The following is a 24,952-nucleotide window of genomic DNA, read 5'->3' as shown; positions in this document are numbered from 1 at the left end:
AATAGTATAAAAACAGATCTGAGATCAGATTGTGATAATTGTTATTGATACGAATCGAATCGGGTTCCAACAAGTGGTATCAGAGCTGTTGGTGCTCATACACTTGATTTCATGTTGATTTTGTTATCGTTTTTATAAAATTTTTTGTTTAAGAGGTTTTGAATCAATTTGTGTTTTAATTGGTTAAATTATGGACGGATTGGATTGAGTTTGTGTTGGTTAAGGTATTGGATAGGTGTGGTTAAGTGGAATTGAGGTTTGGATTGGATTTGTGTGATTTAGTTTTGGTTTCGGTTTAAGTCCGAAACAGGGAATTGCTATTGGTCAAATTGGATTGGTAATCGATGTTAATTGGCTTAGTGGTATAGTGTACTGGATTCGGAATTAGATTACGAGGAGTTTGATAGGTAATATGTGCGATTTGGTTGAGTAACGAAGTAGTATTACAGATTTGGTATTTCTGGGTTTCTGGGTTGATCTTCATAATTTCTGGAATATTATGTTGAATGTTTGAAGATTTGAAGATGAACGTAATTCGTATCATCTGTATGGTGATTCGTTAGATGTTTCATCTTGATTCGTTATCTGAATTTGTCAATTCGTTACCCATTTTAAGTAGTTCGCTAGCCTGTTCGTTATAGTGACTGATTCGCCTAATCTGATTCGTGTGACACGTGTTCTTCTTGGAATTTGTGTCCTAACAACCTTTGCCACGTGGCATAAGGTGTCAGAGTTTGTTACAAACGGTTGTAACAACCTGATTCGCTATAGTGTAATTCGCTAATCCACTGTAGCTGATTCGCTAAGCATTCCTTAGTGATTCGCTAAGTTTATTTTGGCGATTCGTTACTGATTATCATCTGATTCGCTAAACTAATCCTTTGTGATTCGCTAAACTAATCCTTTGTGATTCGTTAAGTTGACTCGTTAAGTTGACTTGTGATTCGCTAAACCTTCATCTCATTCGTTATCTGTTTCGCCATTTGTTCAATCTTAACCTTGTTAAGAGTTGATTCGTTAAACACTGTTCACAGTTCGCTATAACTGTTCACAGATTGTTAAATTTTATTTGTTATACCCTTTAAATTTTTGAAACTTTTCAAAAATGGCCGGTATGTATGCATTAGCGTCTCAAAACATGTTAATGCAACAGATGTTGCAACTTGATAACGAGATAGGTTCGCATTCTAAATGTCCAAGATTGATGAAGTTCAGTGACTTTGCCAAGTGGGAACCTCGGTTTCGTGCACATTTGGGATCTGTACATCCTGACTGCTCATATTGTCTTGATGAAGTTTATGTTGCACCAATGATTGGTGATGATACTATTGGGTATACTCCTAAAGCTGTTTCTCAATACTCACAAAAAGAGAAGAAAGCTTTAGAAATCGAGATAAAAGCCTATTCTACTCTGACTATGGCATTACCAGAAAATATCTTTCATCAAGTTGGTAGTATCAAGAGATGTGCGTCTTTATTTCAACATTTGCGTATGAGAAGCATGGGAAACACAGCTGAGAGTAAGAAAGTGATGCTCAAGTTTCAGTTTCGAAACTTTAATCTATTGAAGGGAGAAACAGTTGAAGAGATGACTACAAGATTTAGTCATTTAATTGCTGAAATGGACAAGATGAAAATGGAAATTTCTGAAAGGGATAAAATTGACACTATTAAAAGTGTGCTTCCAAGTTCTTACTCAACATTTCTAATGGTTTTGAAAGAGAATGACTATTTTGTGAATGAAGACTTGACGGCACTTGAATTTCTACAAAAGATTGAAGCTAGAGAATACGATCTTATGTGTCAAAAATCCTCCAAAGAAAATCAAGATCCAGCTTTCTATGGTGGAAGTATGCCTCTTAGTTCAACGATCTCTCCAATCACTGCTTTTCTTACTCATGCTGCAAGTGAACAAGAATCAACTATGATTAATGATCCAAAAGTTTGTTTCTACTCTGCTGGTAATTCGGGTGGTTCTGGAAGTTCAACTAATACAAATCCATTTGCTACACCACCTAGTGTTAATATGAAGGAAGCTGAACAAAACTTTGCTTTTCTGACAGCTTTTATGTCTTCATATGAAAACTTAGTGAGTAGTAAGATTGCCACAAGTGATTTAACAGATGAGGACTATGATCAGATAGATCCAGATGATCTAGAAATCATGGATTTAAAATGGAACATGGCTATGATCGTCCGTAAAGTTAAAAGATTCATGCAGAGAACTGGAAAAGATCTTCCAGCTTTAAACAAGAAGTTGGGTTTTGACAAATTAAAAGTAAAGTGTTATAATTGTCAAGAATTTGGGCATTTCGCAAAGGAATGTGACAAACCAAGGAAAGAATACACTGGTTCTCGTGGTCAAAATCAAAATGCTTCTTCTTCACGAGGAAGTGATGCTGAAAAGAAATCATCTTCTTCTACAACACAAGCAATGTTAGCAGATGGAACTGATTGCTCACAACGGTTACTATGCAATGATGTTCAAGCAAATTTGGCTATGTTTGGGTTACATAAAGATTGTCAAGATGCAACTGGTAGTGAGATGTCTTCTGATAATGATTCTGGATCTGATTCTGACGACTCTTGCGACAAGCCTTCCGAATCAATGTTTGCTTGCATGGCCAAGATTAACGAGGTTAGTAATTCTATTTCTGCTACTTCATCTGTTAAAGCATCATGTGTTGACTGTGAATCTAACAAATCTAAGTTAGAAGCATTGAAAAATCAAAATGATAGTCTAATAAGAGAAATTGCTTCTCTTAAGGATACTTATCGACAATCTCTTGAATCTCAAATGAGATCTCTAGAAAAGATTGAAGCATTGTCGACAAGTAACCATGATCTAAAAGCCGAATTATCTGTGAAAATGACCATTAATGACCAAAAGTTTCAAGAAATATTGAAACATCGTTCTAAGATAACTGAGCTTGAGAACGAGGTTCTTGAGTTGAAGAACAAATTGGGGAAATTTAGAAATTCATCTTTTCTGTTGAATGAAATTATTGAGGTATCTGGAAAACAAAAGGATTCCAAGAAAGGTATTGGTTTTGTTGAAATTCCACCACCTTTCCATAATAATTATAAAATTAATCCTTTTGCAAGAAAAGAAGAGGATTTGATTCAAAAAGATTCTGTGATTTCTGAAAAACCTAAATTGGTTAAACCTGAAATTGTCAAACCCCAAGTTGCTCCTCAAAAACCTCATGTGGAAAGTAAAAAGGTCTTTGTTGAAAACGTTGACAAAGTGATTATTGAAGATGTGTTTGAACCTGAGATAATACACAAGAATAAGAACATTCCTAGTTCTAATCATATTCTTTGCGAACCTCAAGAGTTTGAGGAAGCTGTGTATGGTTCACTCAAATCTCAAGTGAACAAGGAAGAAACTGGGAAAACCAAACCAGTGAGGGCAAAGAAGTCAGTTAAACCAAAGATCTATGACGAGGACTTAATACGTTTCATTAATCCTCCGAGTTCTAAGTCTTCATCTGCTAGAGTTTTTAAGTTAAAAGGAATGGACATGATGTTCACAGAAAAAGATATTCCAATAAGTATCATCAAACCTGAACTTATTGAGAGTGCTTTTGTGAATGAAACTTCAAAAATTCAAGAACTTGAACGTGTGTATGCTCAAACAAAAACATCAGTTCAATCTGACCCATTGACTAAGGCAAAACAACTTTTAAAACAAGCAAAGAAAATCAACTTTGTGAAGTCAACTGGGACAGATAAACTAAAAAGTTTTTCAAAATTTTCTAATTTAGATTTTTACTTAAAGAAGAAATCTAAATTATCTGATGAGTTTGCTAAGAGCATGACTAAAAATGTGAGTCATCATCAAACTTCTGGGTCATTCATTCCAAATATCTCGCAACAACATCGTGTAGACATGCGAAGTTGTTTCTTATGCGGTCAACAGGGTCATGTTGTGAGGAATTGTAGTCAGCAGAACTATCAGAATCTTCATCCTTTTATCAAGGACAAATCTAAGCCAATTCCATTGGTCAAGGAGATCCTGAAACGACCTGTGTCGTATGCTGATGATACTCATATTTTGTTCTCTAATGTGAATCCTCGGAAGGTTCTTCATGTCAATGAGACACATGGTCGAGTGAAACTAAAATTCGTTCCAACTAAACCCATATGTCAGAACAAGAATTCAAACATTATTCAGACAGCTTACTTAAGACGAAAGTCTAGGAAGCCGGTAACTTATTCACAAGTGGCTGAACAACAGTTGAAATCTGTTCAAGTTAATGATCAAAGAGAAAACCAAAAGGTGCCCAAGACCGAGGCCTGGGCTGCCTTTTTGAACTAATCACTTTCATTTGTGTGTAGGGTTCATCCAAGACAATCTCTGGTGAAAATTGGATCATGGATAGCGGATGTTCTCGTCATATCACTGGGAATCTCGGCCTATTAACCAACGTAAGAAATATTGAAGGGGGTTATGTAGCGTTTGCTGGGAATTCTGGGGGCATGATCACACAAGAGGGTGAAGTTTCAAATGGTCACATTACGTTTGAGAAAGTGAATTATTGCGACAAAGTTGATCATAACTTATTGAGTGTGTCACATATTTGTGATAAAAAGTACACTACGATATTTACTGACAAAGAATGTCTTATCTTGAAACCGGGTTATGTTATTCCCGAGGACATGGTTGTCATGCGATCACCACGATCAAATGATATTTATGTCTTAAATATGAGTTCTAAGGTATCCACATCGATAGAAACATGTTTTGTCTCGAAAGCAACCGAGAAAGACTCCATACTTTGGCATCGAAGAATGGGTCACATACACGTTAGAAAGATGAATTATTTAATGGAAAATTACTTAGTTGAGGGTGTCTCGTTAAAGAATTTTAAGTTATCCGATCACTGCGTTGCATGCAAAAAGGGCAAGCAGAAGAAGAAGACACATCCCTCTAAGTTATTGAATTCCATTGATACTCCTCTTGAACGACTTCATATGGATTTGTTTGGTCTAGTGAATTGTGCGAGTATTTCTAGGGATTGGAATTGTCTTGTAGTGACTGATGATTATTCAAGATACTCTTGGGTGTTATTTATGAGTTCGAAGGATCAAACACCGGTTTTGGTACAAAAACTTATTACTAAGATCGAATCACTGTATAAACAAAAGGTGAGGAGAATCCGAAGTGATAATGGTACTGAATTCAAAAACACTATATTGGATTTCTTTTGTATTCAAAAGGGAATTCACCGAGAATATAGTGCACCTTATGTACCTCAACAAAATGGTGTTGCTGAATGGAAAAATAGAACTCTGATTGAAGCTGCACGCACAATGCTCGCTGATTCTAAGCTTCCTGTCCAATTCTGGAATGAGGTAGTGAATACAGCTTGTTATACGTTTAATCGAGTTCTAACTGTGAAACGACTCAAAAAGACAAGCTACGAGCTCTTAAATAATAGAAAACCTAATTTAAAGTACCTGGAACCATTTGGGTGTCCGTGTACAATGTTGAAGAAGGATTCGGGTAAATTTGAAGAAAAAGCTATCGAAGGATATTTTTTGGGATATGCATCTCCAAAGAAAAGGGTTTTTAATTTCACATATGGTTGTGTTGATGAATGGTACCATGTGGACTGTCAAAAGTACACAACTCCTCCTCAAGGGAAAGGTCCAGACTGGATGTTTGACTACGATAGTTTATTTAATTCATTTACTCCTTCGACTGAACACATTGACGAAGATCTGGTTCGAGCATACTTTGAAGATCATTTGACCATTCCAAGATTTTCAAGTTCTAATGATGTTGAAGCTCAACCAGATGCTCCAACTGAAGAACCTCAAGTTGTTTCTCCAGTTGCTATTGATAATGTTTCTACTTCTTCTGATGATGATCAAGCTGAAGATCAAGTTATTGATCTTGACAGTGATAATGTTTCATCTCCCGAGTTAGGTGAACATTACACTAACTTATTTGATAATGTTGTTGTTCCTGAGAATCCCACTCTTCGGATTCATGGATATCATCCACAGGAAAACATCATTGGAGAACTTGATGTGGGCGTTCGTACACGTCATCAAGTTGCTTCGTCAAGTGATAATAACATATTGTGTGCTTACACTAACTTACATTCTTCAGGAATTGTAAATCTTGCTAAATTCTCTTGCTTTCTATCTCAAGTTGAGCCAACGACAGCTCGTAAGGCACTTGAAGATCCTTCTTGGGTAGAAGCTATGCAAGAAGAATTACAGCAATTTGCACGTTTGGGTGTTTGGGACTTAATAGACAAACCTGCTAGAGTCAAGAAAGCCATTCCGACTAAGTGGGTATTTAAGTGTAAGAAAGACGATCGAGGGGTAATTGTGAGAAACAAGGCACATTTAGTGGTGCAAGGTTTTTATCAGTAAGAGGGTATTGATTACACAGAGGTATATGCTCCAGTTGTAAGATTAGAGTCGATTTGAATCTTCCTGGCATATGCAGCTTATAAGAATATCAAGGTTTATCAAATGGATGTTAAAAGTGCTTTTCTCAATGGTGAATTACACGAGGAAGTGTTTATTTTACAGCCTCCTGGTTTTGAAGATCCTGATTATCCGGACCGTGTTTACCGATTAAACAAGGCCCTGTATGGTCTACATCAAGCCCCGAGAGCTTGGTATGGCACGCTCGCCGACCATCTGACTAATAATGGCTTCAAACGAGGGACTGTCGACTGCACTTTATTTCATAAAACTGTTGGTGACGATCTTCTCCTAGTCCAGATTTATGTCGACGATATTATTTTTGGGTCTACAAACGACACATTGTGTAAGGAGTTCGAGAAGTCCATGCAAACAAAGTTCGAGATGAGCTAGATGGGAGAGATGAATTTCTTTTTAGGGTTGCAGGTTCACCAGTCTGCTCACGGAATTTTTATTCACCAGACTAAGTATGTGAACGACGTCTTGAGCCGATTCAAGATTTCTGCCGGAAAAATCCCTTCTACTCCTCTTCCAGTAGGGCACAATTTATCACCGGATGAATTGGAGGATTCCGTTGATCCTACCCTCTATCGTTCCATGATCGGTTCTTTAATGTATTTAACGGCTTCTCGCCCTGATATTATGTTTGCTGTTTGTCTTTGTGCTAGGTATCAAGCAAGTCCACGAGTGACTCACCCTAGCCGCAGTCAAGAGAATTCTTCAGTATTTGAGGGGAAATCCAGACATCGGGTTGTGGTACCCCAGGGATGATACTTTCGATCTTACTGCCTACTCAGACTCAGATTTTGGAGGATGCAAGATCAATTTCAAGTCTACTACAGCGGGATGTCAATTTTTAGGAAACCGGCTTGTTTCCTGGCAGTGTAAGAAGCAGACAACGGTCTCCACTTCAACCGCCGAAGCTGAGCTTGTTGCAGCCTCGAGTTGCTGTTCCCAGGTTTTATGGATACAACAACATCTTCGCGACTACGGTTTGAAGTTTCTTACTACTCCTATTTTGATTGATAATTCGGCTGCAATTTCTATCACAAAGAATCCCGTACAACATTCGAAAACAAAACATATCGAAATTCGATATCACTTTATACAGGATTGCTTTGAGAAGAAGTTGATTGACCTTGAGAAAGTATATACTTGACTTTCAGAAAGCCGATCTGTTTACTAAAGCTTTTGACAAAACGCGTTTTAAATTTTTGCTTGATTTAAACGGATTGAAGACCCTCGCTGATATCCTTAAACAAGGATGACTATCTTTATTTTCTGTCATATTTTTTCTTTTAAAATTTATTTTGGTTTTAGGGGGTGAAAATCTAGAAAATACAAAAAGAGTGTGTTTTTCGTTTGTATAGATAAAAACCAAAAAAAAACATTAAAAATTTCAAAATTCAAAAATATTATGATTTCTGTTCTTTAATGTTTTTCTTTTAAATATTTAGAAAAAACCAAAAACATTTTAAAATTTTGAAAAACCAAAAAGAATGTGATTTATGGTTGTACAGAAAAATCCGAAAATCCAAAAAGATTGTGAAGTTTATTTTGTTTATAAGAAAATTGAAAAAGACAAAAATATTGTGTTTTTAAAGTTTGTATAGAGAAAAACCAAAAAGATTTTCGCTTATGATCGCTGAAAATTATGTCATTTGCTTCTATTTCGAAGGACATATATTGTATATGTTTGGTCCTGATAATTTCTTGAAATCTTCGGGTTAGCCATTTATCTGACAAATGGAAAGTATTTGGGGCATTCATTAAGCATTCTATTTTATTTTAGCTGAGAATTTAGTCAGTTATTTAAGTTTGTAAAGCATGCTTGCATGTCTTGGTCCTGTTCTCTACTTGTAGATGAATAGGATAGCCATTAATTTATGATCTTAAGTTAACTGGGGCGATTAAATTTATCTTTTCTTTATTCTATGCTCCTCAAAATTTTGAGTTTTTGAAGCAAAAAGAGAACATGATAGTACATTGATTATCTTGACCCCAAATCCAGCAAAAAGTAAGCTTAAAAGACTGTGTGCTTAATTGCATTGGTGCATTGGTAGGTCTTAAAACAACCCAGTAGAGTAAAGTATGTGATATAAACATAAAGAAACGTCAAATTGAAAGGGGTGTTAGTCTCTAGCAAAAGTCTCGGTGAGGATGGCAGAAATGTAATAACCAGTCATACTCAAGCCTTATATTTGTTGATCACCCAAAAATAAAATAAAGCAAATAACAAGCGTTAAGATTCTGGACACTGTGAGTCTTTATGCGGCTTAACCGGCTGGGTATTCATAAGCATGAATATTTCACTCGCTTTCTAGAGCAAACCCAAAGTCATTAAACTTGATCACTGCTGTACTTCGTACAATTTAAATTACTGACTTGATCAAAATCCGTTGTTAGTCATACAATTGTTCCTCCCTTGCGTGCATCTTAATACCAATAAGAAACGGACCCCAGGGGATACAATGTATGTAAGCCGACAGATGGACTCGTGCATACTCACTCACAGTAAAGGAAACTTGATGCATTGCTCAAAATTTCAAAATTGGTATCAAAAATTTTGATCAACAATATAATGGTTTAAGTCAAGTTGGGGTGATTTGGCAAAAATCAAATTAAGCTTGAACCGAGATTAGAGACTGATAGTTTCTGATATTCTGTGCTTTAATTGAACAAATTAATCATATCACAAAAATACTTGAATGTGTGTTATTAGATTTATGTGGATAACAATACCAATGACCGACTTATCGCCAGTCATAATATCGCTGAAATATAAAACTGTGATGGAAGGGCAATTTAGTCAATATGATTCTCTGCTCAAACTCAACAAAAATACAAAAATATGTACTGCTTTTGATAAAATCATTGAAAAACACAAAAAGATTGTCTATTTTTAAATGATCGGATATTCTTTTGTAAATACATTCTTTAATTCTTTTAATTTTTACAAAATACCAAAAATATTTTCGTCTTTTTTGTACAAATTATTTAAATAAGTTAAGTTATGTTTCGTAAAATTAAAACACATGTTAAAGTATTTTGTTATCGGGATAAAAAGATTCTAGATAATTCAATTATTTAATTATTTAATTCATTTAATTATTTAATTATTTAATTTAAAATTAAATAAAAGATTTTTCTTTAAAATCTAATTCGTTAATTATGGATAACGAACTAGGAGATTCTTTAGCGAACTGGATTCTAGTTCGATAACCTAATTCGCTTCCGCACTCTGTAACGAATCATCTCATTCGTTATGCATATTTAACGAATCAAGACACGAATCAATTGATTCGCTAACTTTAATCTAACGAGTCATATCTTGTTTCGCTAACTTAAAGTAACGAATCACATAGCGATTCGCTAAACTATGGTAACGAATCACATAGCGATTCGTTAATTTAATTCAGGCGAATCAACTCATTCGCTAACTTTAATTTAAACGAAACGTTTGATTCGTGAAAGTTGCACATCTGGTGGCGTGCAATTATATAAAAGGACTAGAAACTCAACAGTTTCTACACTGTTCTTCGTCTTCCTTCACCATAAAGTTACTCTGCCAAATTTTTCTCTGAAATCTCGACTACCTTATTTTTTTTATTTCAAATACATTTTCGAGTTTATAAGGTATAGACGTTCATGGCGATATCATTTTCGTCAAAAATGGCATAGATTTGAGAACCTAATAATTGATGTTTAGGGGTTTAAGGGTTTCCAAAGTTTTGAAATCCATTTCAGTATAATTTATGTTGAAGAACTATATGATTTTGATGTCATTGTGATTGGAATCATATTCCGATACCCTTGGTGGGCTTCAATCATGATTTGATTGGTGTTTGTCGGGTTAATTATAGTTTCGTGTTATCGGTGTTTATAGTGGGTTCGTCTAACCTATGTACTTAGAGATTTTGAGTCTTAATCTCATTCATCTTCGATTACGAACGTAATTTCGAGTACAACGAGCTCATTATTGCGATGATTCGACGATAGTTATGGTCTAATCGTCCCCGGACTCATATTGTTGACTATTTGTGTTCATCGTAATTTTGACTTTGACCATATGGGTCAAAGAACAAGTCTTAATTATGACCATTCGTTAGTCTTAGCGAATTGGGACTGTTTCGTGTCCAATTCGTTAAGATTTTACACGAACTTGATTAGCGAATAAGATGTTACACGAATCAGATATGGATTCGCTTAAAATATAACGAACTAGAGTTTAGTTCGTCAAAATTAAATAGTAATTCGCTATGTTCAGTTCGTTAAAGTATTTACTTGATAGCGAATCGCCTGATTCGTTATCTTATTGTAACGAATCAGTGTGATTCCCAACGAATGACATTTATTAATTAACTTAATTTCAATATTCATTTAATTTAATTAAAGGATTTAAATCGTCTAATACGCGTAAATATATTAATTATACATATCCTTTGATTACGTATATACACCATCTATAGATATGTTGATATATTTTGATATCTCTTCTCATATTCGATTTTCTTTATGCAGTAAAACATGGCTGATCAAGAACAACAAAATCAACCACCACCAGAACAACCTCCACAAGGACAACCACCACAACAAGATCAACAAGCTGAAGTGATCTTATTGCCGTTTGATAAAAAGCACAACATTTGTGTTTATGTTGATCAAGATGTATCTGATTTGGAAACATTTGGAGATTTGTTGACTTTCTTACGACGATCAAAGATACACTATGCTATCACTGCTAGACCAAAGGTGTATCTAAGTATTATCAGACAATTTTGGAACACGGCTGCATATGTTGAAGAAAATCAGATCATCAGGGCTACAATCAATCAAACTCCAATTACAATTGATGTTGCAGTGCTTCGCCGAGTACTTCAATTCGATGATAATGACGATTACCCAAGTGAATTTGACAGGTCATTAGTTAGAGGACTATTCACCCGTTTGCACTATAATGGAAATATTCTTAAGTCCATGTTGAATAAGAATGGGGTGTGTGCACCATACAAGTATCTGCTACACGTTTTACTTCATTATATGAGTGGTCGTCGGGGTGGTTTTGATGAGTGTAAACTGAGTTTGCAGTCGGCCTTTGTTGCCTTGATTCTGAACAAGCCGTATAATTATTCAGAGTTAGTATTTGATCATTTGAAGGAACAGATTCAGCAAACTCTTCAGTCAAAGAAATTCTTGATGTATCCTCGCTTTTTACAGCTAATTATTCAAGATTTGATTCCAAATTTGGTGATTGATCGGACGTTGGTGAACGATGTTCTTGATATGGAACATATGACAGCTGAGACAGTGCATCGTATGTTAACTTATAGAAAGGAAAAGCCACAGGACAAACGGATGATTGGTCATATAATCAATCCGAACTATGTATGTCCTCCTAATGAGCGCTGGATCCACGACGATTCGGATTCCGAGCGTGAAGGGGGAGAAGGTGGGAACGGTGATGGTGGAGATGATGATGGTGATAATGATGGGAATGATGGTGATGGTGGAGCTGGTGAACGAGCTCTTAAAGAACAAAAAGATGCAGTCGATGCTGCTCTAGCTGCCACCATGAAAGCTCAGCTGGAAAGAAAAAGAAAGGGTAAAGCTGTAGCTACTGGTGAATCATCAAAGAAGCCCCGTGTGTCTGCTGGGGCTGGGGTAGTCATTGGAACCCCACCACCACGTCATACAACGCCTCAAAGCTCGGCGGTGCCGCTAACTACTAGCACTCCGATGCTTACTTTGACGACGACGTTGGTGTCACACGAGAGGCTCGGTCTTATTCCTCAAATGGCGTTAACCGAGATACCGAGACCTCCTGCTGCATTGTCTACAGTATCTCCTACTACATCAACGAGACCTCCTTCTCCGCCAACAACTACTTCTCCTCCTCCTCCACCTCCGCCTAGTGATGTCTCATTCATGAGAATCACTCGGCCTCAAGGACCTGTTCAACCGGTACACCCATCCTTATACAACTTGCCACCTGGTCGTCAGACTGAAATGCTGTTAAATCTGCTGCATCTTTATGAAAATCAAATGGCAGCAGATCGACAGAACCAAGAACGACTCATGGAACATCAGAAGCGATTGATGAGTTACGTTTCATTTTGTCAGAAGGAGACGAAATCGTTGCGTGCGATTGTTGAGTCTCAGGGGGTGAAGTTAAAAGAACAAGAAGAGTTAATTTTACAATTAACTTGTAAAGAAGATGCCCTAAAGAAACTCAAGAACGACGATGAAGATCCTGATGAATCCGGTGTAGGAGGTGAGCCTAAACAATCTCACGGTTCATCTGCTGGTGCTGGTACAAGTGGGGGTGAAGACTCAAGTCAACAGATTGTCTTTTATCAAGATCCTACAACTGCCAAGCCAATTGAAATGATTGCAGCTAATACGGTGATATTTGTAGATGGATCTGGGGTGGTGAAGAGTGTGGTGAATAGGGACGAGATACAGGTTGGTGAGTTTGTAGAAAGATCCTTGACACGGGAGCAGATTTCAATACTGCTTGGGTTGAATGACGATCAATTGAATGTGTTAGAGGCTGAGCCCGATGTTGAGGTTTTGAATGAAGAAGAGTTGGATGTGGATCCGTTGTTTATGAATACGGATTTTATTTATGAGAATGAGGACATTGAGATGGAGGATGTGACTGCTGATGAGTACCCAGACTTGTTTCAACACACGAACGTTGATCAAGGTGCTCCGGTATTTCAAGAAGAGGTGTTTAAAGAGACTGAGGACGAACTGGAAAAGGTTGTGCAGCGAACAGTACCCTCACTCAAAGAAGTGACTGATGAGGACGTAGAAAGATGGTTCAAAAGTCATAAAGTGGGTAAAATTATCAGTGCTTATCGTTATGTAGATCAAGAAAGAAAAGATACTGCTGCTGCTTGGGTTAAGGCTAATCAGGTGACTACCTTCAAGACCGTTTCAAAGGTACACGGTGACATTGTTTCATGGGCTTATGATTCGGACCTTAATGTATGTATAATCAAATGGGAGAAGAGTGTCCAGTATTATGAGTTTATAAGGGACGTTTTGACACTATCGCGGTGGGATGTTCGTACCCTCGCGAGACGTCCTTTTATTAATCTTGGGGGTCACCAGCATGCTGATATGTTTCATCAGCATCTTTTATTTGAGGTCAATCACGGCTTCAAGTTCTTCAAGCCTTAGGTCCCGAGATGAAAGCGTATTGAAGAGATTGATCCAAGGACTGGCTGGAGGAAGCTTGTTTTGAAGGTGAAGCCACCCAAGACCATGAAGCAAGTTCCTGTGAAGACGATGCCTCAAGATATGCATCTCTCCTTCAACCGCTGGTACTACGACAATCGTACCAGTGAGGCCGTCATTGTTCTAGGGAGAGGTCTGAAGACTAAGCTTATCAAGATAATCGACCCGATGTGGTTGGTTAATTTATCAGAGACCGACAACGACATACTACACAGGAAGCAGATTTTGTTTGAACGCCAAGAAGATTACGACCTGGCTATGCAATTCCAACGTGTGGTTCGTGTGTGTCATGAACATGGAATTCATAGTTGCAGAGACTGGCAGTCAAAGCGCTTCAAATAAGTTAAAGACAAAGAGCTCAAGACGAGGGGGTGTCTGTTAGTACACGGTTTTGCGTCTAGAGTCTTTGTATTTAACGTTAACGATTTTGTTTATGTTTAATGTAATAAATAGTTTATTTATTAATCAGTTCACTAAGTTAAAGGCTAGTTCGCTAAGGGATGTTAGCGAACTAGCCAATTAATGTATTCCCTCCTGATTCGTTATGGAAAGTTAACGAATCAGGGGGTGCTTCGCTATGATTATTTATGTAACGAAGGGGAAGCTGGTTCGCTAGGGGATGTTAGCGAACCAGATTACCCTCTATATATAGTGAACTACTGTTCACTTTAATGTAAGTTTTTGAGCTAATTAAAAGTATTTTTCAGTCCAGATCTCTCTCAAAGCTTCACCTAATATTATATAACAATTACAGATAATATATGATAATATATACACAAACGTAACACTAAATCAAAGTTAATTATAAGCTAGATCCTTAATCATATTAATAGTATAAACACATATCTGAGATCAGATTGTGATAATTGTTATTGATACGAATCGATTCGGGATCCAACAAATAATATTAAACATCCTCTTTTAATGTTTTATTAAATACATTGTAATCTGATTTTGGGAATTTGTGTTATAAATTATGTTTTCCGTTGAACATATAATCTGAATTATTATTTTAATGGAACGAGCTGTTTAAGTTTAAGTATTTTTGTAAATATCGTGCATGAGTACCAATTGTGGGACCACCGGTAGTCGGGGTCTTACAAGTTGGTATCAGAGCCATGGTTCGAAGGATCCAAGCATCCCCAAATGCTTGGACTCGAACTGTAAGAAAAGAGACCAGTATGCCCACCGCGAGTAGCTGCACGCCAAGAGGTAACTTTAAATTATTTAGTCATTTATTAATACCTAGGCTTCGATCCAAGTGAATAAGTATTGTTATTATGAAATTATTCATTTGATCATTTATATTAAAAGGAGGTATCCTTACTTTGAAATATATATATATATATTTCTCAACTAACGTAAGTAAAGTTATGTAGGTTACTATAAGTAAAGTATGGAAAAGAATATATGCTAGCTAAAATTCTAGGGATACGAATAATAAAATAGGTGTATGTGCAAATATGTGTATAATTGCTTAAATACTAACATAAATAAAGTCATGAACGGAAGTAGTTAGGACAAGAAAGGTATTTTGTCTAGTTAACCACAATTGGCCATTACTTAAGACTTTTTCGTCCCTGAAAAAGATTTTACTGCAGTTGGATCAGAATCGGAAAATCAAAGTCAAATCAAACATACAGGTTATATTTTAAAGCTCAGAAAAACGCAAAAACCGCGATCATCGATATTGTTGTCCACCTAAACCCATGCCTTAATCTTTACCGGGACAAATAAGATCCGACAATAATATTACTTAGTGGTTTACACAATTAAGACCCGCTTATTTTCTGCTTTTACCGGACCAGACCACCCCAACTTGACTTAAACCTCAAAATTAGCAGAATTAAAACTTTGTTGCTCAATATTTATGAATAGTTAAGACGATCAAGGGTATTGTTTATCCACCTAAGCTTAAGCATCAAAGTCTACCAAGCAGCCATTAGATATGATTAAGGTTCAATTATTTATAGCCAGTGCTCCCCACAACATGACATACCCCCGTTATCAAGCAATACCCCAAATCCATAACCATAGGTGAGTATGCAAAATTTTATCTGTAGGGCTTACATGTAGCGTGTCCCTTGTGGTCCGTTTCTTAATGGTAATGAGACGCGAGTAAGGGGACCCCACATGACTAACAGCGTGGATGATCAAGTCTGTAATGTATTTGTACTTTCGTACTGTTGTGATCATATTTATAGACTTATAAGGGTTTGCTCTTTGGCTTTATTTTAAATATCCACAACCCCACTTAGGAATTGTGAATACCCAGCTAAATAAATTGCATACAGACCCATGGTCTCCGGACCCGAAGCATCCCATCAATACAGGATTTAAGGTTATAAAACCATACGCCGATGAGGTGTAAAACACTAAACTATCATTTTAAGATTTATATCACAGGCTACACGGCATACTCTAACGTTAAACCTACCCAAGCATCATATGATAACGTATTCAGATTTTTAAAACTCATGATATTTCCAAATTTTCATACCAAAATTTGAGGCTTGAGTATGGCCCGACCTTTCATTGCTTATTTTCCACGGACAAAACGCTTTACCCACAAAATATTTCCGTTTAACCGTTTTATCAAATTTGCCCTTTCATTTTCAAGGCTGAGCCTACCGACACATCCCAAGTTAAGTGCGTTTTCTTTTATTTATCTCATATTATTAGTAGTTTGAAAAACCGATTTCCGATAAATATCATCATCTCCCACTTTAATGCAAAAGAAACTAAAAACAAGGGACATTTTTTTTTATTTTTTTATATATATATATATATATTTTTTACTTAAACAACGTACGAAAACGAAAAACAAGTGAAAACTTTTTATTTTTTTAAATTTTTTAATTTTTTTATTATTATCATTATTATTATTTTCTACAACTAAGTAAAATAAATTCTCATCCCCACACTTAGAACGAAATCGTCCTCGATGAGAACAAGGAAAAGAAATAAAATAAAAATAAAACGTAAAGCATAAAATTAAAACTTGAAAGAACAGAAATTAAAATATAGAACGGGTTACTCCCCTGGTTTAGATGCAGATTCTTCATCGGCTGTGTATGACTCGAACGACCGTATAGCATTTCATTCGCGGCCGCAACCACGGGTGAACCAGTTCCAAAACGCCATCGGAGCTACCATGCGCATAATTATACCTGTAACAACTCAAACTCGCTCGCATGTAGCGGCGTACGAAACAGAAAACAAAAACATAAGAGATAAACATATTTTTGTGTTTTTGAATTTTTTAATTTTTTTTTATTTTTATTAAATATTTATTTTTTAATTTTTTTTTGTATTTTCTATTTTTAAATAACAAAAATAAAAAAAAAACAAAACTCTAAATCTCGGGCTGCCTCCAGAGAGCGCTTAGTTTAACGGGTCCTCAGCCTGACCCCAAATCTCAATTTCAATCAGGTGGCTTCTCCTTTATCCGTTTCCCACTCGACCCGTTTCGTTTTATTTGTCTACTATTAGTCGGGAAAAACTTACCAGAAAAATTTAAAGAGATTTTGAAAAACTGAAACGGGTTGGACCACCAAGACTTATACTTACCCGGACCAAACTTTATACGAGTCGTGTAATGAAGGAGGATGTCATCTTTGCTGTGTGTCAACTTTTTATTTTGTTTCGTATGTCGTATCCTCACTTTCAAGTTCGTTTGATCCAAGTATACATGTTCCCTCTTCTGTGTTGTCTCTCTGATAATTAATCTTTCTATTCCTTCAATGTCACCTCCCGGGTCAAATTTCGTATCATCTACTTCCATAGAGGTATCCTCCACAAGCTCTTCATGACAACCCTCGATATCCAAGACAACCACATTCGCCTTCTCGACCTCCGTCAAAGTAGATGCAATGATAGCCGACAGCTTCCTTTCTTCATCTAAAAAGGCATACTCAAGGTGGGAAGGCAAATCCTTAAGCTCTAAGGAAAGAGGAGGACTCTCGACCGAAGGTCGGTCCATCGGATCGTCTCGTACGATCTCAGCAGACACGCCAGATTCAGGGATATGCGACTCGGTGTCGTCATTTATGGACTGATTGGTTACGGCAACTATTTCAATCTCCGGAATCTCCCTATCGAGAATCTGGGTGTCGGAGGCAGATCCTCCACAGATTTCGCTGAGAAACTCCCCAACATGCTCCATGATGGTATCAATGTAGTATAAGGAGTTATCAGCAGCCTTGGGGTGTTCCAGTGACTGTCGAACGTCAAAGGTGACGTTCTCATCCCCAACTCTTAAGATTAATTTACCCTCGCAGACATCGATCAATGCCTGTGCAGTGGCAAGGAATGGTCGGCCTAAGATGAGTGGGACACTATCGTCATCGTTCATGTCCAGGATGACAAAGTCCACCGGGAAGATGAACTTGTCGACACGAACAAGCATGTTCTCGACCAACCCTCGGGGGTATTTCACGGAACGATCAGCAAGCTGGATACTCATACTGGCACCGAGATCTTCCAGCGCATGGACGACCGTATTATCACTCAAGATGCAGGGAATTGTGAAACTCCCAGGATCGGACATCTTTTCTGGTAACTTTCTCTGCAAGACTGCAGAGCAACCAGCACTCAAAGGAATGGAAGAGACTTCGGCTAACTTCTCTTTGTTCGAAAGAATATCCTTAAGGAACTTTGCATATTTGGGCATTTGCGTGAGTGCCTCAAGGAATGGGACATTTAGATGAAGTTGCTTCAGAAGATCAAGAAATTTGGAGTTCTGCTCCTCGTCTCTATCCCTACGGACTCTCCCGGGATACGGGAGTCTAGGTTTGTTGACTCTCGGTGGTGTGCTGGGTAGTGGCTGGTTCTCGGCCTGTGCTGTACTTCCTGGGCTGTGCCTCTGATGCACCCTGGCCGGTGGAGACTCCAACTAAATCTCCTCGTCTACATGCTCCTCTACATCTACCGTAGGTTCGTTAACGACTCCTCTCGTCGCTTCCTGAATCACGGGCTCGCTGCGTGCCCATGCACCGTTCCTTGTCGTCACAGCCTTCGCGAACGCCTTCGGATTTTGTTCAGTGTTACTTGGAAGTGTACCTGGCGACCTTTCATTTAGACGACTTGCTATCTCTCCCATCTGACGCTCAAGATTTTGAATTGACGCTCCTTGATTTCTCATGAATGACTCGTGCTCCCGGAATTTTTCTTGAGTTTCTTTGTGACGGGAGTCCTCTCGAGTCATGAGTTGCGACAGCATCTGTGTCTGTTGTGCCATCATCTCCTCTAACGTGGGCTTCTTCTCCCCACTACTCGGTCCCTCACTGGAATCCTGGAATAGGCTCTGACGTTGCTGGAAGCCGGACTGATTTCAATTCCTCCAGTTTGAGTTTTGGTTACCTCTCCACCCCGAATTATAAGAATTGAAAGAATTAGGGTTTCGGTTCGGATTGTTAACATAGTCGACTGCCTCCTCCTGGAAACTTACGGGGCATTGAACGGTATCGTGTCCCCCTCTGCAGATCTCGCATAACTTACTTTTTACCTGCAGGTCCTTCACAATCTTCGCTAACGCCTCGACCTGTGCCGCGAGGGCGGTGCTCGTGTCGACCGAATGCATGCCACGTGATAGGGAATCAACGGTTTTGGTGCTCTTAGAAGGTGGTCGCTGGTATCCACTCATGGCTAAACCGTTAAATAAGGCAATGCACTCATCGGTATCCTTTGTCGTCAATAAGTTGCCTCCTGCAGCAGTGTCAAGCATATTCTGAGTCGCGTAAGTCACTCCGTTATAGAACTTTTCAACAACCGCCCAGTCCTGCAAGCCGTGGTTCGGACATAAAGCAAGTAGGTTTTTGAATCTCTCCCACGCCTCGTAGAAACTCTCAGTGTCCTCCATCTGGAAAGAATGAATCTAGTTACGCAAATGAGCGGCCTTAGCCGGAGGATCATATTTTTCCAGGAATTGGGTCTGCATGGTGGCCCAAGTAGAAATGGATCCCTGTGGGAGGGACTCAAGCCACAGACTCGCCTGATCAACGAGTGAGAACGGAAAGATGCGGAGTTTGATGGCGTCTTCGGATACGTTGGCAAGATGAAACGTGTCGCAAATACGTGCGATGCGAGTGAGATGTGAATGCGGGTTTTCGTGGAGCAACCCGTGAAATTGAGCAGAATGGGAAATGGTGTTCAGAACGTTCGATGGAATCTGCCAGGTTGTTTGAACTCCTATAGCTGGTGGAGCAATGCTGGATCTCACGCCAGCATCGACCGGACGGGCCCGATCTGCGACTGTCCTCCTCGGTGGTGCGTCGGCCATAATCCTATCCCTAACGATGGGTTCAGATAAAGTAGGAGAAGAGAATGTATTACCGACGGATGTAGATGAACTAGAAGACGGTTTTGTACGACGTCTCTCAAGAAGCTCTCTCTCTGGTTCGGGAAATCCTTCAACTTCTGGTGGTCCTAGAGATCGAGTACGTTGCATACAACTATTAAAATAAATAAAAGAAATATTAATTAACTAAACTATTTTAAACTAACAAACAAAACAATCAAGAAAGACAAGTAGTAACAAAGCAAGTCCTAACTCGAGTCGTTCTTAAAACGCTTCAAACCGTGTCCCCGGCAACGGCGCCAAAAACTTGATGTGTGAAAATGTATAATATAAATAAAGAACGAATCACAATTAAGCTTTAAATTTATAAAAACGAAAATCCTATAGAAACCACACAAAACCGGCAAGTGTACCGATCATAAATAGTATAGCATCAAGGAAGTCCGGATGTCGAACTCAAAGACACGTGAAAACGTTTATGATTAAGAAAACTCTAACCAAGACTTACCAAAATAATATTTATTTAATTTTTAAGATTTTATTTAACTACTTAAATTAATTTAACTAAACGAAAACGTTTGACAAAACACTTTTAGAAAACTTTGATTTAAATTCAATATGTAAAAACGTCTACCTAGGAATGAATCATGTTGACAAAAATAGCAAGACAATGGATTGAAAATATTCAAGACACCGGTTATAAAAGATGACACAACCAAAACTTGTTTTAAGAAAGTCAAATTACCTCTCAGTCTCTCTAACAATCTCTAACTTATTTTAGTTGATTTTAAAGAACAAACCGGAAAAACAATTATTAACGTGTTCAAATGACGACTCACCTCTCGGTCTCACCGACACACTAGCCTAATAGAAATGAATACTACGCAACCAAGGATAGAGGAACAATTTAACTCAACCCAAATTAAACCAACTAATTGCACATAAACACTCAAACTTGACAAGACAAAAAACCCGCTCTCGCGCGGTCTTAATTCTAACAAGTATAAGCAACGAGACAATATTACTTCTTATCACCTCTCGGTCTCAAAGAAGGTGTATTTTAACTGATTTTAGATGATATATTACCCACTTATCCCTACGGTTGTACTTCCCGCAAATAAACCCAAAACACCAAGTAAAGAGCTTAACAAGCAATCAATTAATCAAAACCGATTCAATTAACTAATGCAAGAGGATTATAAGTAATAACAAATAAAACACAGCCATCACACACAATCTAATTCATGGTTTAGTTAAACTTTACATCAATAATTTAAGTCTTGAACATTAACAATCCATTAAACAAGTTAAAACTACTCAACAATTATCTATCCTAGGTAGAACAAACAAGTTTAGCTACTCATCACTTTTGGACAGCCACAAACAATCAAAGTAAACATCATAAACATCAATATAAACATGATAAAACTCATTCAAGATCCAAACTCAATCAATAACAAGTCAATCTATCAATCAATTGTAAAATAATGTAAAACAAAAGACCAAATCAATCAAAGTTAGGGTTCTTGAACATAAAGTAAAGTTTAAAGATGTATACTCAAGGTTTATGGCTGAGATTTGTGAGTGTTTGAAGCCCCTAGCTGTTGCCCCAAGACTCCTCTTCCTTCTCCAGCCGTCCAAGACCACCAGCCGCCAACAGCTTCCCTTTTTTCTTTCTTTTTCCGGCCGGCGGCTGACTTCCGATCGCAGAATTAGGGTTTAGGGTTCTTGGCTGTGTATTTTGGGATTATGATGATCTTAATGGCTGGTTATACTTGTTATTATCATAATATAATATAATATAATATATGGCTTTTAAGATGTGGGCTTGGGTCGGGCCTTGATTAAACTTTGAAACTTTGACACTTAAACCCTCCAAGTTCTCTTTTTCTTGCCTTTTTTCCACATCTTTCCATAACCTACACAAAACATTTCAACTTTGTAAAACTTTGCACTTAACCCCCTAAACTTACATAAATTTGATATTAAATCATTAAAACATTATAAAATTGTAAGGAAATATAAGTGTGTTATTCAACACATCAATGTGTATAATTGCTTAAATACTAACATAAATAAAGTCATGAACGGAAGTAGTTAGGACAAGAAAGGTATTTTGTCTAGTTAACCACAATTGGCCATTGTTGTTAACCAACATCCTACTAATCTTGTACTAAATGGTTCCCATAGTGTCGTTGTTTATGTCGTTATAGAATAATTGAGTTTAAGAATCATGTTAAAAATATAAATAGATATATATATACACGACGATACAAAACATACATATTTCCAGGCTTAGACCTTAATTATAATCGTATAAATAAACCATGGGAATACTTCCCAATACATCGAATACAACAAAATATCCGTGAAAAAAAAAATTATACGATAAAATAATCGATAGAAGGACAACAGGATGTTGCCTATGATATCTAGCCTTATCTAAAGTATTTTGACTGTTATCAAAGATTTCAAACACTTTACAGAAAAGGTGACTGATTACTTTGACGTTTTCTGCCACTAAAGGTTTAGCACGTGTTACAGTAAGACTATCATTGCAAATTAATTGTTAGACAGCGGAAATTTCAGACCTACAACAGTAACCCTATCACTTCTATGTCAACCACAGTAAGAAAACTGTTCTCAAAGAGTATCGTAGAAGCTTTACTCAATCATAATGAGCAAACCTAGAAATCTCTATATAAGAAACTCACTACTTAAGCTAAAACTTCAAACCAACCAAATTCCTAACATATCTCATACCCAAAACAATCTATATTCAATAAGATGGCACGTCGTCAGCCCTCTACTCAATCAGCTGCTGAATCCTCAAACGCAGCAGGGATACGTGCATAGACCGAAGACCACCCATTCCTTCAGTTTAAGGATTTTCATGCCTACGTAAGATATCAAGTCCTCAAAGAAATAAATGTCAAAACTATTAATAGTATTGACTGGAAGCAAATACGAACGATCGACCCACATAATCGATTGGCAAGTTTGCTACCAATGGATACACCATGGCGTCGATTCTTCGATATCCTAGAACCTTCATACAATGAACTCGTATATGAATTCTGGTCCACGTTTTATTTTGCACCTCACAAAAATCTTACTAGTCCATCTATGCACTTCAGACTCGGGGGACAGGAAGTTCAGATGTCACTAACCGAATTCGCTTTACGCTTGGGTATTTATTCTGCAGATGAGGTTAACTCATCTATATATACAGAAACTCTAACCGACATTCCCGCTCATATACATGATTATTGGAACATGTATTCAACAAAAGAATGGGGTTCAAATAATTACTCTACTTCTTATATTGATCCTTTGTATTAATATATGCACCTTGTTATTGCTAACACGATCAGAGAGCGTACGACTAACTTACAAAGGGTTAGTTCAACCGACCTCTTTCTTCTTCACAATATATTCAAGTCAGTTCCATGTAATATTGTTCATTTTCTTGCTATGAACTTTGAGCAATATAAACAAAATCGATATCCCAAAAACCTCTTTGGAGGATCATACATAACCAGGCTAGCCAAATCCTTAGATATTTTAACCGATCAGGTTATCCAAGTATTATCTCCATCAAGACAACCTGGATATGTAGGTGTTGAAGATATCAAGATAATTCCTGATTTCTTACAACCTGAGATTGCCCCACTTTTCTTAGAAAGTACCACACCTCAAAAATTGCAACAGGAATTGATGAATTTTCCTCCATCATCATTTTACCGACATGATTTACGGTCACAGTTACCATCTGTGATTGAACATGTTTCAATCAACACACCTCAGACACACCATGATCAACCACAAACACCTAGCTTCTACCAGTTTCTTTCACCCTTATGGTCTGAGCAAGGAATAATACCACCATTCTTTTTCGATGAGAACATGTTAATTCAAGACATGACAACGACAGACCAACCTCTGTCACCGTTATGGCAACAACAAAATCTTCCACAACCGACAGATCATCAGGAACAACCACAACCATCCAACGAAGAAGCCGGACCAAATACGGTACCTCCGGTAAACCTGCCTCCAGACCAAACGAGGATAGACAGAGCCAGAACAGTCAAACAGGTCAGGAGGATGGCCTTGCAAATCGAATGGCTAAAACAAAGGAATAGGTGGCAGGAAGAAATGTTAAGGCGGATAGCTAATACTACTTCCATACAGATCACTTCACCACCTCCACCTATCGAAATTGACTCCGGGTCTGAATCTGACCCTGATTCTGATAAAGACTATGTTATATGCAGATATTGGTCTTTTACCGACAGACCCTAAAGAGCTGGAATGCATTCATTTTATTTCAATTTCCTCTGTTGTTTACAATTTGCAAAACCTAGGTTGCCTCTAGAACTTAGGGAGAGAATTTTTCTCTTAAGCAATTAGGTGAGGAAAAAGTGGCGCCAAGAGGAGCAAAGGCCACAATTCTGTGGAATTTCTAAAAGTGCTATGAAAAAGAGAGCAAAAAGATATGAACGATGTATGGGATGTGGGAACTGGTCTCACGAATGAAGGTGTAGAACGAGTCAAACTCAATCCCAGTATGAGTATACTGAACTGATAAGGATGGGCGCTATTAGGTATAAAACCGAACGGTCCATTAGAATCGGGAGTCATCTTCACCACAGGATTGAGGAAGAATTGACCCACATCTTGAACAAAACTGGTCTTAACGATCTAACCTTAAAAGAGTCACTCGGTTTGTAAAACGGGGGAAATTGGCCATCCCCTGGAATCGAACCCGGGTCTAGGCCAAATATCATCCTCTTTCGCGCACTAGCCAACCATTGGGCTAAGTGCCTAGTGTTGTTATATAATCTCTTTCAATAATTATAAGTACATAGGTGTTTATATATAACAAATCATATCAAATAAGAAGTTTTATGTTTCTTATACAAACACGTCCGAAAGTTCGAAAGATATTAATTTAAAGATATA

General features: G+C 37.6%; 1 long non-coding RNA gene across 1 annotated transcript; it reads left to right on the top strand.

Moving 5' to 3' along the window:
- The first annotated feature begins 23,444 nt into the window (after window positions 1-23,444).
- Window positions 23,445-24,723, top strand: LOC143563777 (uncharacterized). The gene is made up of 2 exons (XR_013140723.1): window positions 23,445-23,751; window positions 23,858-24,723. It is a non-coding gene; the product is annotated as an uncharacterized LOC143563777 (long non-coding RNA).
- Window positions 24,724-24,952: the final 229 nt, after the last annotated feature.

The sequence above is a fragment of the Bidens hawaiensis genome, unplaced genomic scaffold, assembly GCF_021521415.1.
Source record: "Bidens hawaiensis isolate Kalapana, Puna unplaced genomic scaffold, B.hawaiensis_p1.1 tig00021522_1, whole genome shotgun sequence".
Classification (NCBI taxonomy): Eukaryota; Viridiplantae; Streptophyta; class Magnoliopsida; order Asterales; family Asteraceae; genus Bidens; species Bidens hawaiensis.
Note: the sequence above shows the minus strand (reverse complement) of the source record. Positions and strands in the feature narration are given on the sequence as shown.